The sequence below is a fragment of the Scleropages formosus genome, chromosome 2, assembly GCF_900964775.1.
Source record: "Scleropages formosus chromosome 2, fSclFor1.1, whole genome shotgun sequence".
In the NCBI taxonomy this organism is placed as follows: domain Eukaryota; kingdom Metazoa; phylum Chordata; class Actinopteri; order Osteoglossiformes; family Osteoglossidae; genus Scleropages; species Scleropages formosus.
Genome location: NC_041807.1, coordinates 12,609,835 through 12,627,306, shown reverse-complemented (window position 1 = coordinate 12,627,306; position 17,472 = coordinate 12,609,835). Strand labels below are relative to the sequence as shown.

Genomic DNA, 17,472 nt, shown 5'->3' with positions numbered 1-17,472 from the left:
AGATTGCGATGTCCAAAAGTTTCCCATTGTGTGAGCAGAAATCATTTGTGTTTGTCTGTGTGTGTGTGTAACTGTTCTGACACTTCTGTTTATATGGCTGTGAACAGGAGTGTATGTGCATGTTGGTATAAGAGACTGCTTGTGTGTATGAAGAGGTGTGGAAACAGTGGTTGTCAGTAGCTTATTGTAGAAATGTATGATTGTATAACGCAGTCAGTATGTCAGTCGATGTAACTTACTGATGGGGTGTGTGTGTGTCTTTCTGTATAAGTGACTGGCAATATGAGCACATGTCTGTGTGTAAATGATAGAGGGTGTGAATGTATGTGAATGACTGAGGGTGTGTATGTGTCTCTGTGTTCCCACCTCTGGACCTGTGATGTCAATGATACTTGACACCATCTGCGGAGGCCCTTTGAGCTACTCCCTTGGACCATTTCCCTGCACCTCTTTTAATGGAAGGGAGGAGTAGGTTTGTGGGGGCAACACACGTCACAGTGGAGGAAAGGTGTGTGTGACTGCGTCAGTGTCTATGTGTGTGTCCGTTGTTTTCTGCTATAAGTCCATGAGCAGGAAACGGATGGAGTTGTCTTACCCAGCCCAGCAGGAGAACATCATACAGCTTCATCTCAAGTCTGAGACAGAGACTAGTTATGTGATCTCAGGTGACAGAGAGAGATCAGATGAATGATACCAAATGAGAGGTACTAGTTTCCTCATCATTCCACCTTTCTGACATCCTTACTTCGGGATCATGCATGAAATACGTGCTGCGATAGGTCCTCTCTATCACCCCCAGTGGACCACACACATCCAGCAAGTGTCCCTTATTTGGGAAAGTATCTATAGCTGGAGTACTTCTTCCTGGATGCCCCATTCTTTCACTCTGCAGTCAATTGCGCAGTCATCCCTCTCCATGGGCCTTTGAGGAGGACAGCCTCAGCAACTCTGCCTGGCTCCCTGCTCAGTGTGTCCATGGATTAGTTATAGCCACAGTTCCCTGTCTCTGGTACCTGCTGCTGTCCACACTCCCTCTTCTCTTTTCGTGTCTTTCCGCATCCTCTCCAGGCTCCAAACTAGCATCACAGTCTAGTTTTCCTAGGTAGGTCCAGCTGTAAATATGTGAGATTGTTGAGAGTGTGACAGCGAGGACATTGCTGGACCTAACAAAACCACTTCCGTCCTTCCCACAGAAGGACTTGATGTATGTAGGCATGATGATAATGATGATGACGATGTGGTGAAGACTTCCTAGAACTCTGGTGGATGAATAGCAGGGGCAATTCCAGGATTTTTTAAATGAGGTGGCACGGGGGGACCACGAACCAGTCGGGGGGGGGGGGGGGGGGCATGGGAAATCAGAAAATTATATCAGAAATAAATAGTGTTGAAAAGTCGCTTAGAAAACATTGGGCATGAGTGTGTACATACCATGAACAGAAACGTGGTCTGTGGTGGAGTTGTGTCTCTCCTCCTGTTTGAAAAATGTCTTACTGTGATTCCGCATCGCAGATCAAGCAGCTATTGAATTAAGCACTCTGATCCAATGGCGTTGGGCATGTAGTTGACAGTACTCTAGCCTACTGGCATTGGGGGAACACCGGGGGGGGGGGGGGGGGCAGTGCCACCCCTTGCTACCCCTTTAAATAACTAAATAACACCAGTGGTGAGCAGTGTAATTGGGAGCGCTGGGTGTGTCTCATTTTTTTTCTGCCCAGGTTTTATGGACGAAATCATGTCCAAATTGGTCATGCGTGTCTCAGTGCAGGGTGGACAGCAGAAGTCTCATCAGATCTATTAAATTGTTAATCTAGCAGGGATGATCAGTGAGTCTTCAGCACTCGTAATCCAGGACAGTAGTCACCTTTAGACAGAAGGTTCCCACCTCTGTGTGTGTGTGTGTGTGTGTGTGTGTGTGTGTGTGTGTGTGTGTGTGTGTGTGTGTGTGTGTGTGTGTGAGAGAGAGAGAGAGAGAGAGAGAGAGAGAGAGAGAGAGAGAGAGAGAGAGAGAGAGAGAGAGAGAGAGAGAGAGAGAGAGAGAGAGAGAGAGAATGACTCACTGCATCCATGCCAACTGAATCACCTGTGTGAGTCTGACGTTCAACATTTGAGATGAATAGCAGATTTTTTTTCCTTCTCTGAAGCTCTTTCCTGTAGTTTGTGACTTCTTTCACCGATTCACACAAGGCTTGTCACAAAAGGGAGAAGGTGAGTGTATCAATACATTCTCAGGCATATCCAGTAATGATAATAAGGCCAACATTGCATGTGTGTATGCTGTCATGTGATTTAGTAGAAGTACAGAGGCTCATGCTAGTGCTTGCCCTCCTTCTCCCTACCAGATGGCAGATATTGTGGTGAAGATTGATGCTTCCCTCTTGGCTGCTTGACACAATCACTTGCTTACACACCTGATGACCTCTGTGACTGGCCAGGAGTCAGTGAAGCACACACTTTGTGCTGAAATTGTCAAAATGTATGGATTCAGATGAGGGCTCTGCATCATGGGAGTGGGAAAGCTTTGTAGAAAGGAGATGGACATTATCACCTGCACTGAATCTACTTAAACCCACCAAATTTACTCTCCAGTCCAGTCCTAAGGAGTTAATGGGAGATATTAATCTAGGGGTTCCAGATTTGGTGAGAGTTGTACTTAGAAGGAAAATTAAACTAGATCTCCTTAACATCTTTCAATGTTCTGTACAACCAAGGTAACAACAAGTTAAGATACAAACAAGTGTTTTCCTTTTTAGTTTTGGAAAGTTTCTTGTCATATAAATCCGTCTTGTCATATAAATCCGTCCGTCAGTCTGTCTGAGTCCTCAGGTTCTATTAAATGGTGAACCTGTGACTCATGGTGTGAACTGCCTTAAATGGCTTTATGCAGCAGGTAAAATGGGACTGTACAGTAGTATTTTTCATTGTTAGAAGTTTAATTAGTATATAAAGATTTTTTTAGAAAAGGACTGTCTGATTTCCTTGGAAGAGTTACTCACTGCTGCTCTGGGAGTAGAGCACACACAACAGACTTGGAGTGTTGTGATTCACTGTCAGAGGAGCACCAGCTGTCTGAAGCCATAGTATTACTGCAGTCTGTTACGGATTCTAGGAAAGGGACCATTTACAGTAAATCCCCAGGCCCCCACCTTTCTCTTTCTGTTTGGGAAGTGAAAAACGGCGGTCCAGAAAAAGAGCCAGAGGAGGGTTCAGCGCTGTTTTACGGGTCTGCCTATGGCCAGGGAGCTTGAACTGACTGCAACCACATGGGCTATGCCAGCATAAACCTGCTGACCTTTCCATGGCCTGAACATGCCGGCATGTTGCTGTGGTCTGTCTTTTCAAAGTCATGTTTGTCACCTTGGGTGAAATGACACGCAATGCCGACTTGGCTGCCTTGTGACTAAGCATGAACACTGCTGGTGAGAGAGTGTTGAAATTGAAAGCAAGTGTTTCTGGATGCAAATCAGAAGGGAGCTGAGCTGATCAGGGTGTGTGTATTTGGGGTGAGGTTGGTGCAGACTTCCAGCCTTGAGCTTTTCACGGTCACATGCTCGTAATCAACTGATCAGACGGAGTTCTGCTTGTGGAAACCTTGGACAATTTGAGTTATCTGAAGTACAACTAGTATGTCACTTTTTCAAAAGGTGGCGTCCTTGTTATCTGTGATGTCTGTGAATTGTATTTTGTTTTCAAAATGGCCTCCAAACTTCTGCAATACCTAGTGGTTCTTGGGATGGTTCTGGTGCCCACATGACCTAGAGCGAGTGCAACTTCAAGGCATAGCTGCAGGTGCTTCCTGACTTCCCTGCTGCAGTTTGAACTTCTCTGGCTTTCTGAGGTGTTCCCAATGTCACATTTCAAGTGCATGAGCAGCACCATTTTTGGGTCCTTTCAAATGATTCCTTCAGAGAGGAAGAGACTCTAACCTATGGTTTATCTCTGAGTTGTAGGCAAATGGTTAGCAGTGAGTCAGGGTGATCCTGCAGAAAAACATACCCTTAGGCCTCTTAGATCTCTTGACTGGAGATTCTCTGAGCAAACAGCAGTAAGGATATGTGGAATGTAGCCAGAGCAAAGGCAGTGATCTCTCTTCATGGATGCTCACTCCCCCTGCTGGGTATATATAGCAGCATGGCACCAGGAGCTCATGCCATCTAAAAAGGCAAGTGGATCCCAAGGAGCAAAGTGGCCAAATTCCTGAACATACGTACGACTCAAACAGGAAATTTCTTTCAAACCTCAGAAATGTGACTCGTTAAGTGACTGCTGTCATGTGGAACCAAGACGGTTGGACCCAAGTGCGGAGTTGTTCATCTGGATTCAGGAGATCAAGCAAGTTCTTGGTGTCAGGGACAGGCGAATGGTCGGTCGATTGGCGGTTTGGGGTCAGAGCGGTGATCCATGGGCAAGGTCAGGAGATGAAGCGAAGAATCAGTCGATCGGCAGTTGGCGTTGAAACGGAGATCCATAGACATGGTCGGGAGACAAAGCGAAGGGACGAAAATCGGAGGACGAGAACTGAGAACTGAGAACAAGGGTTGCCTGTGGACTGGACGTCACGAAGGAGGACGGTTGTCTCTGACGAGATTCCGCAAAGGTATGGGCGCTGAGGAGGGCCTTTAAAAGAGTGAGCAGTTAGTCAGGAACTGGAGTCAGGTGCTGTCAGTTGGGTTGTGGGCATGAACGTGACAACTGCTGCACCTGTTTACCTCATAATTGTACTTGTCACTTGTACAGGAAGTACATGAAACTAGCAAGGGCGGTCCTTTTCTTGAGTTGTACGCCAATCGCTTAACAGATCTGCAGAGAATGACGCTGGAAGTTGTATCAGAGTTGACCCATCATTTGAAATGATCAGCCCAGTCCAGTACCTCCACAGATGTATGAGTACATGAACAGGTTGCAGTAAGTGGTTTTCTGACCTTCTGGTGTTAATTCCAAGAGTCCCTGCCTTTAGAGAGCTAATGAGTTGTACTTGAGGAACCAGTGGGCTGCAGGCTCCGATTGAACAATGAGAAATACTGCTGTGCACCTAAGACTTGGTATTGAACTGAATTCCTTAATTTGGCCGTTCTTACTTTCCTGGGTGCTGTATTTTGATTGTTGACTGTTGAGCAGAGTCAGGGACTGAATTTTGGTGAATCCCTGCTCCATCTTGCTGTGACAAGTCCAAGGTTAGCTCCACTTAGGCAGGGCTGGCAGGCTGCTATGCAGTGCTCTGCCAGTGCAGGTGGCACTTAAAGGGCTGCTGTGGATTATGGCTCCTGTTAACAGTTATTACTGTTTCTGGCCTTGGCATGCACTCAGCTCAGTTACACAGAGGAGTATGGGACATTGATTTCGTGGAATAACTTAATGGAGAACAGGGCTGGCTCTGACTAATGTAACAAATCAGTGTTATTGGTCCACTACTGAAATGGGTACGTAAATGACACATCTCCTGATGAAAATGTGACAGATGAGACTGGGGGGTTCATTTACATTTTTATTTTGAGCAGATGCTAAATGAATACAGGCAATCTTCGATTTATGACATATGCGACTTACAACATCCTGTACTTATGACAACCGTCCCATCGCCGTTGTATTATTTTAGATTCCCGACATTTGGTTGTAATGCTTAACAACAGCCACTCCATCTGCTCTACGATAACATCAGCTGGCCGTGCTGCCACAAGACACCCATACTTATTGACTCAATGTGTCTGTCAGTGATTCCGTTTTCTTTACAAAAACGTTTTATTGACAGAATGTTTGGTTTGTGGTTCCCTTCAGGTTACTTTTTATAATGGCAAGCAAGCAAAGATGTGAGTACTTTGGTGTTACTGAAAGCAAAAAATACACACTTAGAAATGAACGTTAAAAAAATAGTGCCGCATGAAAATATAATACTATACTGTATATTATAATTCTACATTAGGATTATTTTAACGTGGATGTGTGAAATAAAAGGAAGAACATAACAACGCATTATTATATCATCTTAGCATTTATGGATATTAATTGTTTATGTAGAACCACCCTCCCTTAACCTGACTATGAAGGCGGTGCCCCGGGTTTTGTTCTAAAGACTAATGTTATAATCCAAAACGCAAATAGGTTTGTAACAGAGCAAACATCCAATTTATTAATTATCCCAAACTTTGTAAATACACACACACACACACACACACATTTTCAGAACCGCTTGTCCCATACGGGGTCACAGGGAACCGGAGCCTACCCGGTAACACAGGGCGTAAGGCCGGAGGGAGAGGGGACACACCCAGGACGGGACGCCAGTCCGTCGCAAGGCACCCCAAGCGGGACTCGAACCCCAGACCCACCGGAGAGCAGGACTGTGGTTCAACCCACTGCGCCACCGCACCCCCCTCCACTTTGTAAATAAAAAAACCAAATAAGTATTCACCCGAAAGGATTGTGTTAATACACGAATTTTAACCCTAAGTCCTTTGAACAGATCACTGAAATAAATGCAACTAAAACATTAATAAAATTAAAGGCTTCACAGCAAGTACGTAAGTATTTCAAACAGCAAGTAACATCACCGTTATACCTTCACTCAAAACATAGTCTAGACATTTCTTAGATTAACCTTCCCACTCTCAAACTCAATAACACTAGTATCTAGAACGATCCGGAGTATTTTAACTTTATATAAAACACCCCTACGTTGCAGGCCTGATTGGAGCTTCAGCACGCTGAGACCAAAAATAAAACAAATCAAAACGAAAAATTAAAAAAATCACGAGCAAGGGAAAAAAAAACTGCAGTTTACATCGTCTGCTGATCATGCAACAACCAGAAAAATTCAGGGTTGTCCACTTGCGTTTCAGGAGCCTATGAGAACTCCAGCAAGGCCCAAGGAACTTTGTGTGTTTCCAGGAGCACGAACGCTATGAGGTTTTCCTCTGTGGCCGCTCGGCGCGACGAGCTGAAACCTTCAGTTTTCTAAAACAATTTGACTCGTTGGACACATAAGAATACAAAACGGAAACGTGTCTTTTTCAACTCTCCAAACAGAACACACTGCCTAATATTCAAATGCCCAGTTCTCTCAGGACTGTGCTACCTGTTGGAGTTTGATAAGTCATGTGGTGGCAAATGCTATCTCCCTGTCTATGAGAGTACCTCACTCATGATGTTGTCCAGTTGGTCATTTTCCGGGCTTTCAGCCATTCCTCTAGTTTTCATATGTTTCATATCAAAAACTAGAGGCCTTTGGTGGGGTTCTGGGAGCTGACAGGATGTGACCCATGCAGCAGGCAGTTGGTGCTCAACAGGGGGACGGTGTGTCACATGTTTTGAAATTTGAATAGAGATGCCAGTGGGAAGGTGAGGAATTGTTAATTAATGGTGACACACAGGTTGACACTCGGTCTGGGGTCCATGGATGGGGATGCTGTTTACTTCCCTTCTACAGCTCATGCGTAGACATGGAAATTATCCATTACAGCGGTGATTGCAGGCTTCCGATGACATCGTTTCGCAGCATAAACAAGCTCTTGACCAGTCCACTAACACATTCTTTCCACCCACCTTGTGCTGCAAGTACCTTGAGCTGCTAACATGGCCTGGAAATCTGGAAATATCCAGAAGTTTGCGTTTCATTAAATGTCACCAGAAAACTACTGGACGGCGATACAAAAAGAGCAGACTCACAGCCCTTCTGTACTAGCCACAGCAGAGCCCCCCCCCCCCACACACACACCACACTGTTTCAGCTTTGGTGACTGTGTGTGTGGAATACAGAAAGAGTCTGGGTCATGAATAAAGAAGTGTACAGTACTGAAGACAGCAGTAGAGGAAAGAAAGGAGAAACAGGGATGGACAGAAAAAGAGAGTGAGAAACAGACTAAGAGTGAAAGTTGTGGTCTGAGTAAATTACTCGCCTCAGACTTCCGAAGCACCAGGTTTTTGTGCATGTGTGTTTTGTTTTGTGTCAGATGAGAAAGTCCCACATCGTTGCCAAGCTCTTGGCAGGAATGGAGGTTTACTTCCAGTGTTTCATTAACCCTGCCAATGCCAGTCCTGGCGAAGGGTGTTTTTAGTTCAGCAAAGAGCTTGAGGCATCTTTTATTCCGTTTGTCAGTTCACAAGAATAATGTTAGTGTGTTTAATGTTACCGTGAACACAGCATGCCATTTTTCTGTGACAAGAAGTGATGTCATAGGAGTCCAGCATGACCTTTCCATGGACCTCCACTTCCAAGCTTTAGACTGACTAGCTGAGGACCTACAATGAAAACCCTTTCTAAGTTTCTGGTCTTCTGGTATTAAGCCAAAGACATCAACACAAGCTGGTAAAAGAAAAGCAGGGTATCTGGTCTTGTGTGTGTGTGTTTGTGTGTGTGTTTGTGTGTTTGTGTGTTTGTGTGTTTGTGTGTTTGTGTGTTTGTGTGTTTGTGTGTGTGTGTGTGTGTGTGTGTGTGTGTGTGTGTGTGTGTGTGTAGAATGAACATATTTTCACACCTGTAACAGTGTGACATGTCTACAGCTGCTCTCCGAGCACCCTGGGAGGAAGAGCTTGGAGCGTAACATCACCATCACCATCACCATTCATGACCCTGAGTGTGTGGAAGTGGCTCCCTGGGCACTGCTTCCTGGAAGAAGAAAGGACCGGAAACTCAGCCACCCATGTCTGCCAGACCACTTTCAGATTCACTCTGTCGAAGCAATCATTCAAAAGAAGGAAGGAAACAAACTGGGGGCTTCACAACCGTCCACGGTGGGAGGATCTTGGGTTTCATGGCTTGCTACCACTGTGTACGGTCACTTCACAGTGTGGCTGGTGTCCAGGCCAAAACTCCACAGTGCCATCTGTTGCTTGGTAGTAAAATGACATCATATTGTATGTAATGCTGTCAGTAAAAATGCGTATTTTAAAGAAGGATATATCTTCAACCATACTAAGGGTGTTGAGTTTCTGCTACTTAAAACTGTTTACCCATTTATACAGCTGAGTAATTTTCACTCAAGTAATTTATAGTAAGTACCTTGTGTAAGGGTCGTAAAGCTTGAAGTAGAATTCAAACCTGCAACCTTTGGGTCTTAAAGGCAGCAGCTCTAACCACTCTGCTACCAGCTGGCCTTTTGAGTGGTTTGGAGGTAGTGTAGGGAGCTGAGCATACAAAGCGGAGATGGGTAAAAGAACAGCCACCCGCAATGAGCATCCCACACACCTCAAGTTTTTTAGCTAGTGACAGAGTTCCTCACTTTACCTCACAAAGGTCATGTTCTGGTTAAGCAGTTTACTAAGATGTTCAGATGCAGGCCCTTCTCATTAATGTGTTTCCTGCTCTCTGACTTCAGTGCAATAACCTTTGTGCTTTCCAGGACCCAGTTGTCAGATGCCAGAGGTGAGGGTTCCCCAGTCAGACTGGGTTGCCTCCTTCAGGATGAGTGAAGCTGGAAATGTTTTCTGAATGCCTGTCAGGCATCTCCGATGCTGGACTATGAGAGAAGAGCCATCAAGATGTGACAGCTCCTGTCTATTTACTGTGTGATAAAAATAATCCATAATCAGCTGCCTTTGCAGAGTCAGTGTCGGTGTCAATGCCAGCATCTCTGAGAAAGCCAGAAAAGATAGAGAAGCGGGGGTGAGCATTTTATCACATGGGTGACAGCGTGTTCTGCGCTCATAGAGATCAGACAGGTCAGGCTTTTGCGTTCACTAACGTGCACCACCGGACAGAGCGAAGGTCTTCATTCACTGCCTAGTACCTGGATGCTGAACCACCAGAAGGCCCAGTCACGGTGAGTATGTGTACTGGATCAACTGGAGGGGATTCTGGGCTCTGTAACGAGCATATCCCTTTGCATGCAGGCTGCTTCACAGTGGATTTTGCTTACATAAGCCACCACCCCACCCTTAGGCCATATGAATGGTAACGGTAATTAGGTTTGTCTTTTGCTTAGCTTTACAAAATGGATAAATTCCAGCTTTGTTGATGCATACTTGTCCATACAGGTCCAAACTTGATATTCAAGATTTTAATTTGAAGACCAGTTTCACTGTCACTGTGGGTGGATGGTTATGTCATCTGACCTCAGAGCTACGCTGCCATAGCAATGACATTCATCTCACAGAACGCAGCTTCTGCTTTCAATATTCCATATATTATTTAATCGCCAAGGTTACTGCCTGCTGTTTGCACCCCCCTGCATGTCTGTGGGAGCAGCAAGGGCTTTCATGCTTCCAGCAATCGGACATCTGTGGAAACTATCACTGTCTTTGCTGGGCCCCCACTGTATCATCAGGCAATATGTCCCTGGAAGCTGGTTTCACATGGTGGTTTAGATGTATGCCCCGGGGTCTAGCACCATTTGAAATCAGTGTTCCTGGAGACAGAAGAGCAGCACCCTGAAGCCACCAGTCCAAGAGTCTTCAGATAGGTGTCAGAGGGAACAATAGTGACCATACATTCACTCTTTCTTAATCTCTGAAGGAACTTAGACTTTGTAACAGTAAGACCTTTAACGTGGGAAAGAAATGTTTCACAGCTCAGTTATTCCTGCAGATGTAACGTTCCCAGTGTGTTTTTCTTCACTCTTTCCGCCAACAATGGCAGAAGGGATGTTTACAGCTATGTCACTGTGTTTCGTAGGAGGGAGGTGTTTCTCCATGATGGTCTTGGTCCCTCAGGGTCTCACTGTAGTCATACTGAATACTTAATGTGGGTTCATTCTCCTTCCAAGCATCTTTTGAGTCAATGAAATCTGACCAGCAGTGCAAAGGTCATGGTCGCGACCCTTCAGCGGACTGTCATCCCTACTGAAGGATGACTGATTTCCTCTGGTGCTTAGAGTTCACTCTGCTTTCTAGCACCATTTGAAATCGGTTATAATGACTGTGGATCAAATCGTTGCGCTCTCATCTGATTCATCAGCACAACCCAACAATGAGTACCACTGAGTCCTAGTCCACACTGCTCTGTGTTACAGTGCTATTGTTAAATGAAACAGCAACTCTCACTGTTCTTATTTAGTGTATTTGTACTTTGTTATGAAGTCCGTGGAGATTCTTCTATTAACTGCCTTGCTCTTTTATTTTTATAGAAGCCTTTGGCAAACTATTTTTGGTGGCCTGTACCCCACCCGGGGTGATGGACAAAACTATCTCTTTTCTAACTCTTTTCTGAACTTGTTGTTTTGTTTGTTCTTTAGTCCAGTGTGTTGAACAGCACACCCACATGCTTAGAACCATAGTGCTCCAGTTTTGAGATGTTCCTTTTAAGTAATGATTAATGAAAACCTGGCTCTCTTAGGGAAATGACATAACATCCAAACAGTGACTGCTAAGGAGTAATAAAAAAACAAACCCGGAGGCTTTTCAGCAGCAAGGTCACCTGTCCATGTTATAAGCAACTTGAGATTTCACAGATTGTATGGAGAGTGAATTATCAACAAGCTGCTTGTCTTTATGGCATACATGCCTTAGACCTGTGTTACACCAACAACACTATTCATTCCTTTAAGGATGAGGTTGAAGTCATTGTCAGTAGGTCTAGTGGTCTGTGTGGAAGGCAGTAGTGTAAGCCACACACCACCTCTTGAACTAGCATTTTACACTTATATAATCTTCCCTTTAAAGGGGACAAACTCTTGTTATTGTCTAATTTTTCCAGTAATGTTTTTATTACTGATAAGGCTTTATTTCTTGTCTTTTGAGATGACAGATTATTTTTCATTTAATTTAAAAGCTTCCAGCTTCCATTTAACAATGGACTTTGTGAAGCAAAGGGCCAAAGTTTATTTTTTACATGTGTGACCTTGAGTTAATACTTTGAATTTAGGTGAGTATGGAGAGCAAGGCACACAATGATTGTAGTGAGATGGGGCTCAAGAAAAGGGAACACATCCCCATTCCATGGGTGGGATCTGTTCTGAAGCACAGGTACCAGACCAGAGTTGAGGTCAAGGTAGAAAAGTTGCAAAAAAGTTGCAGCCAGTTTCACAAGCATATAGGTAACCAGGCAGATCACATCTCTCCAAGGTTTTCTGCTTTCTTTCATTGCTCACCGATTAACCTTCATCTAAGCAAGTAACACACATACATTAATTGGTGCTCAGAATAAATGTCCATAGGGTATAATTTTGGTTTTTTGCCAGTGATCCATTAGGAGGTATGGAGCAACCTTTCATCTGTGCTGTATTAACATATTGTACATGAGAGCATCAATCAACAAAACACTTTATATTTCACATGTATGAACAGGGATGCAGACTGACATGATAAATCACAAAAATGGTAGCAAGCCGTCCTTGAAGGAAAGAATGGGGTTTGGTTTAAGAACATATAAATTTCTTGTGCATTAAGGTTAGCTTGTCCTTGTATTTGACTTTCTTCTAGCCTTGTATTAATATGCAAACACACACTTGAATGCACATAGTCTTTCCTGAGATACTGTAAATCTGTCACTTCAACTAGATTAATTCAGTCTTACCTTGGGATAAGGATTGTCTGAGGTTCAAATGTCTGAACCGCTTGTCCCATACGGAGTCGCCGGGAGCCAGAGCCTAACCTAGCAACACAAGGCAGAGGGCTGGAGGGAGAGGGGACACCACTCTGTCACAAGGCACCCCAAGCAGGACTTGAACCCCAGACCCACCAGAGAACAGGACCCAGTCCAACCCACTGCACCACCACACCCCCCTTGAGGTTCAAATGTTGTGGGATAATTTTGTGTAGAACTGAATATGTTGAGGCGCATGAAAGAAGTTCACATTCAGTAAATACAATGTCAGTGGTATTTAACTTAAACATGGCAAGTCCATTTTACCAGAAAACACACACACATTTTCAGAACCACTTGTCCCATACAGGGTCACAGGGAACCGGAGCCAACCCGATAACACAGGGCGTAAGGCCAGAGGGGGAGGGGACACACCCAGGACAGGACACCAGTCCGTCGCAAGGCACCCCAAGCAGGACTCGAACCCCAGACCCACCAGAGAGCAAGACTGTGGTCCAACCCACTGTGCCACCACACCCCCTACCAGAAAACATACATTTTTATTTAAAATTTGTTCACTTAGCACACACTTTTCTTCAAAGGGACATACAACTCAGAGTACACAAGTTTATTTAAAAAAAGAGAGGTTTAGATGGGGTTTAGTGAAGTTACTCAGCAAGATATTGTCAGCAAACTAGATACTACAGAGAGTGCAAAAAAGGCAAATAAGAAAAGTTTAAACACAGTTTAATGGTACTGTATGACCTGGCTTCCAAATCTGGGAGATGGAACAACCAAAAAAGTTTGACTTTAACAGTGTAGGCTGTAGTATGCATCCTATATAGTAGCATATTATTTGGATGATAGGCTTCGTGTCATTTATGTCAGACAGGACATTAACAACTATATTTTCCAACATTCCAAAGGTAATCATGTATTTGTTTTTCATTAAACAATTTCTGCATTTCTTTCTTTTCACAAGGAGGCTAAGCAGAGAGCGTAACCAGCAATCATGTTTTCATTTGGGTGGAATAGCTCATGAGGCTACATGTGAGTAGAATATTGATGGATCACTTCTGGCAGGGTTTTATCCTCCAGCCCATTTGCAAGGATGAGTTCACTGCCCTCCAAGGCTCAAAGAAATCTGTGAAAAAGCCAGAGGTGAGTGTCAAGGCTGGCCAATCAGGTAATACTTTGTTGCATGCTCTGCTTTCTGGAGTTGATAAAGAAGTATGTTGACTACTTTCAACTTGCCAAATCCTCCACTACATATTTTGCCTTAAGGAATACTGAGAATAACTGTAAAATATTTCTGTCCTTACTGGTCACTGAGGTACTGCAGTGGAGCAAGACAATGGCCTTGTGACCCATCCCAAGCCAAATATTTAGCTGCCGTGCGTGTACATATAGACGCACACCAGCGTCGGCTCATAAGCCATCAGACAGGATGCCCATTAAAGTAGGTGTTAAATGTAGAATTGTCGCCTCTGCCTTCATCTTCTATCACTTCCTTTGGCAGTGGAGAGCTGGAGTCCAAATGCAACACCAGTAAATAAATGTCAAATTAGCAGGCATAGAGCTTGGAGGAATGATCATGTGCTGTTTGCACAGTGGTACAGAGCAGAAACATAGCATGTGAAAGTAGGCTTTAGAAGTGGAAATGAGTGACTTACTACAATGTGTAATGTATTTTAGTAGTATACGTGGGTAATAACTCTAAGTAGCTTAACACTGTAAGTCGCTTTGGAGAAATGCATCAGCTAAATGTACAGGTGGTCCCCGACTTACGATGGGGTTATGTTCTGCAAAATCCATCATAAGTTGAAAATGTCGTAAGTCAAAAGTGCATTGAATAAACTTAACCTACTAAACATCATAGCCTAGCATATGTGCGATAGCCATTGAGTTTCTCCTCAAGAATAATTGCCCTCTTCTTCTTCTTCTTCCCATCAGTAGTAGGAGACACAGATGGGCGTTTCTGTGACATTATAGTCATATATAGATCCACAAAACACAATGTATATATAGGGGGGTATCTATATAGTGACCGCGTGACAGACTGGGAGATGCGGATCACTGTCGCTGCCCAGCATCATGAGAGAGTATTCAAAATTGGAATGACCAGCTCACCAAGTCAAAAAATCCTTAGTTGAACCATTGTAACTCGAGGAGCATCTGTACTGTAAATGTAGTCCAAGGAAAAGTCAAACGAATACAAATTGCTGGCTCTGCTTGATTTCCTTTCACAGTATCATGTAACTATTTTCAGACAAGTTTCGCTCATCATAATTCAGGTTTTTTTTATTAATTCTGTTGTATTAATACAGGCATATAATCATACTGCATTTTTATGTGTATTGTGGATATGAGGTAAAATCATAAGGGCAGCACTGTTTTTACCAGTATTTTGAATGTGGAATCCAGAGCTTCCCCAGTTACCACTTTGGAAATCCCAGAGACCCCTGCTTCAGCCCTCAGCGCTACAGGACACACATGCTCACAAATCTACCACAGCTCTGATAGTTACTTGGTTTCACACCTGATGGAATTTTACCCACATTTCTGCAGGGGCAGCTGGTAGTGTAGTGGTTAGTGCTGCTGCCTTTGGATCCAGTGGTTCCAGGTTGAGCCCTGCCTTTCACCATAATACTCTTAAGTAAGATACTTACCCTAAAATTACTCCAGTAAAATTACCCAGCTGTGTAAATAACTGTAACTATCTTAACATTCTAAGTTGCTCTGGAGGAAAAGCTTCTGCTAAATGAATAAATTTAAACTTCTCAGCAGCTTGGTGAGAAAAGCAGTTCTAGCCCAACAAAAATGACCATCTATGTATAGGGTTACCAATTGTCCCATATAATACAGAATTGTTCTGTATTTAAGGGATAAGAGTTGTGTTCTGTACTAAAACCATATGATCAAGGGGAACCCCCCCATGACAGGTAACTACTAACTAGATGTCATCATGGCTACTAATAGGCTACATGGAGAGGATATTCTCCATAATGAAAAACAAGTGGAGTGACTCCAGGAACAGATGCTCTGTTGAATTCATGAAAAGTGAGTTGCTTGTGACCATGAACTTTAATAAACCATGGAGTGAATTTTACAAAACTGTACTTCTGGACAAAGAAATTCATGCTGCTGCTAGAAGTAAGAAGTACTACTCGTGGGAAAAAAATAAGGAGGATCTAAGAAGAAGGAAAGAGAAGGGACTTTTTTGTTTGTACTTTAACTGGTCAGAATATTGCACTTTTGTTCTTAAAAATTTGTGAAATGCAGTCTACTTTCAATCAGTTGCTGTTCTTAAAGATAAGCTTATCAAAGCATGTGCTTTTCACTGATGCAAATTTCACTGTTTTTGAATTTGTGTCTGTTCATTAAAGTTAAAAAAAAAAAAAAAAAATCACTCAGAAGGACTGAGTCTGTTCCTCATCAGTTGTGTCCATCCATCTTCTGTCCCGCCTGTCCTAAAAGGGTCGTGGTGGCAGCAGGGAAAGGAGAGAGGCCCAGCCGCCCCTGTCCCCCGCAACTTCCTCCAGCTCAACCTGGGGGATCCCTAGCCATTCCCAGGCCAACTGTGAGATATAATCCCTCCAGCGGGTCCTGGGTCGACCTCGGGGCGTCGTCCCAGTTGGCCGTGCCTGGTATACCTCCAAAGGGAGGTGCCCAGGGGGTATCCTTATCAGATGCCCGAACCACCTCAACTGGCTCCTCTCAATGTGAAGGAGTAGCGGCTCTACTCTGAGCTCCTCCCGGATGTCCGAACTCCTCACCCTCATCAGTTGTGTAACACGTGTTATAAATCGCCTAAGCAGATGTTCTAGCGATATGTGTGTAATGGTGTGTGAGACTTTAGCATGACATTAAACTTAATATATTTTTACAACTGACATGTATTTCAGTGAGCTAAAAGCAAATTAAATGTCTCAGATTCGTTTTAGAATTTAATTCAGTGAAGCAGAGACTTCTTTTTTACACATATACATTAGCTACAAAGAAATTCCAAATGTTCCTTATGCTGTCCTATAAAGAACCCAAAAGTGTCCCTTATTTTCTTCTGCAGGGGTTGGCAACCCTACCCATATAGAAACACAGCAAGTGCAGAAGAGGAGCAATATATGAGTGGAAAGAATGAAACAAAACAAGAAAACGGGTGGCAGAGAAGCCAGAACAAAATAATTTGTGAATTTAAGTGTAGCCTTCCATAACTTTCCAGTGAGATGGCTGGTGAACATACAGTACATTTCAATTAAAATCCACTTGCTGTTGCAGTACCCTACAAACTAAGGTGAAAGATGACGCAGGGCCCTGCTGAAGGTCAGGGTCACAGTCCCTGAGGTCACTGCACTTGGACAGGGTCTTTTCCACAATGGCCAAATCAGATCATCTGTTGGACAGCATTTCCTTCACACAAGGTTAATGTTTTACAGCAAAAGACAATTGAAAGTGGGGTGTGGTAGCAACATATGCAGGCAGCTCTGGTAAAGCCATGTCCTGTATTTCTTATTTTGCTGTAGGCCTAGAGCAGCTCTGTAGCAAGAGCAGAGCTATGACTTTGTTAAAAGTGCATGTTTTCTACTGCCAATTAATTACTGCTGTTTGTGTATTTTGTTCATTGGTTTCAATAACGTCATGAAAATCCATGTATGGAAATCCAGCGATTATTCTGTATCTATCCTCTTGACGAACACTTTTAAAGCACTGTTTTTTATGTTAGTGACGTACAAGAAGACGAAAATGCAAGTTAAAGTGCACAGAACCGCACAAAGACGACGTAGTAATACAACAGCCATTTTCCTTTCTCGAAAGAACGACATGAAATATATGCCGTAATAAAGAGAGGAGGGGCCTCATATCTAACAATGGACTTTCACCTATTATTTTCGCGTATTTCTGTAAGCCCCGCCTCCTTGTGCCGTCTCTTAGCAACCACCGGATCCGGTCGTTTCTGATTGGGTGCGAGTCAAGATTCCGCCATTTTCAAAACCTTGAATCGGCATCGGTTTGAGTTCTCC

General features: G+C 43.7%; 1 long non-coding RNA gene across 3 annotated transcripts in view; it reads left to right on the top strand.

Annotated features, from left to right (window-relative positions):
• LOC108931590 (uncharacterized) overlaps window positions 1-12,539 on the top strand; it is a 37,328-nt gene extending 24,789 nt beyond the window's left edge. For 2 of the 3 annotated variants that reach the window (XR_001965927.2, XR_001965926.2), the window contains one exon: window positions 8,497-12,539. This is a non-coding gene — a long non-coding RNA (uncharacterized LOC108931590). The remainder of the gene's footprint in view (window positions 1-8,496) is intronic. The other variant, XR_001965928.2, reaches the window with a different exon arrangement.
• Window positions 12,540-17,472: the final 4,933 nt, after the last annotated feature.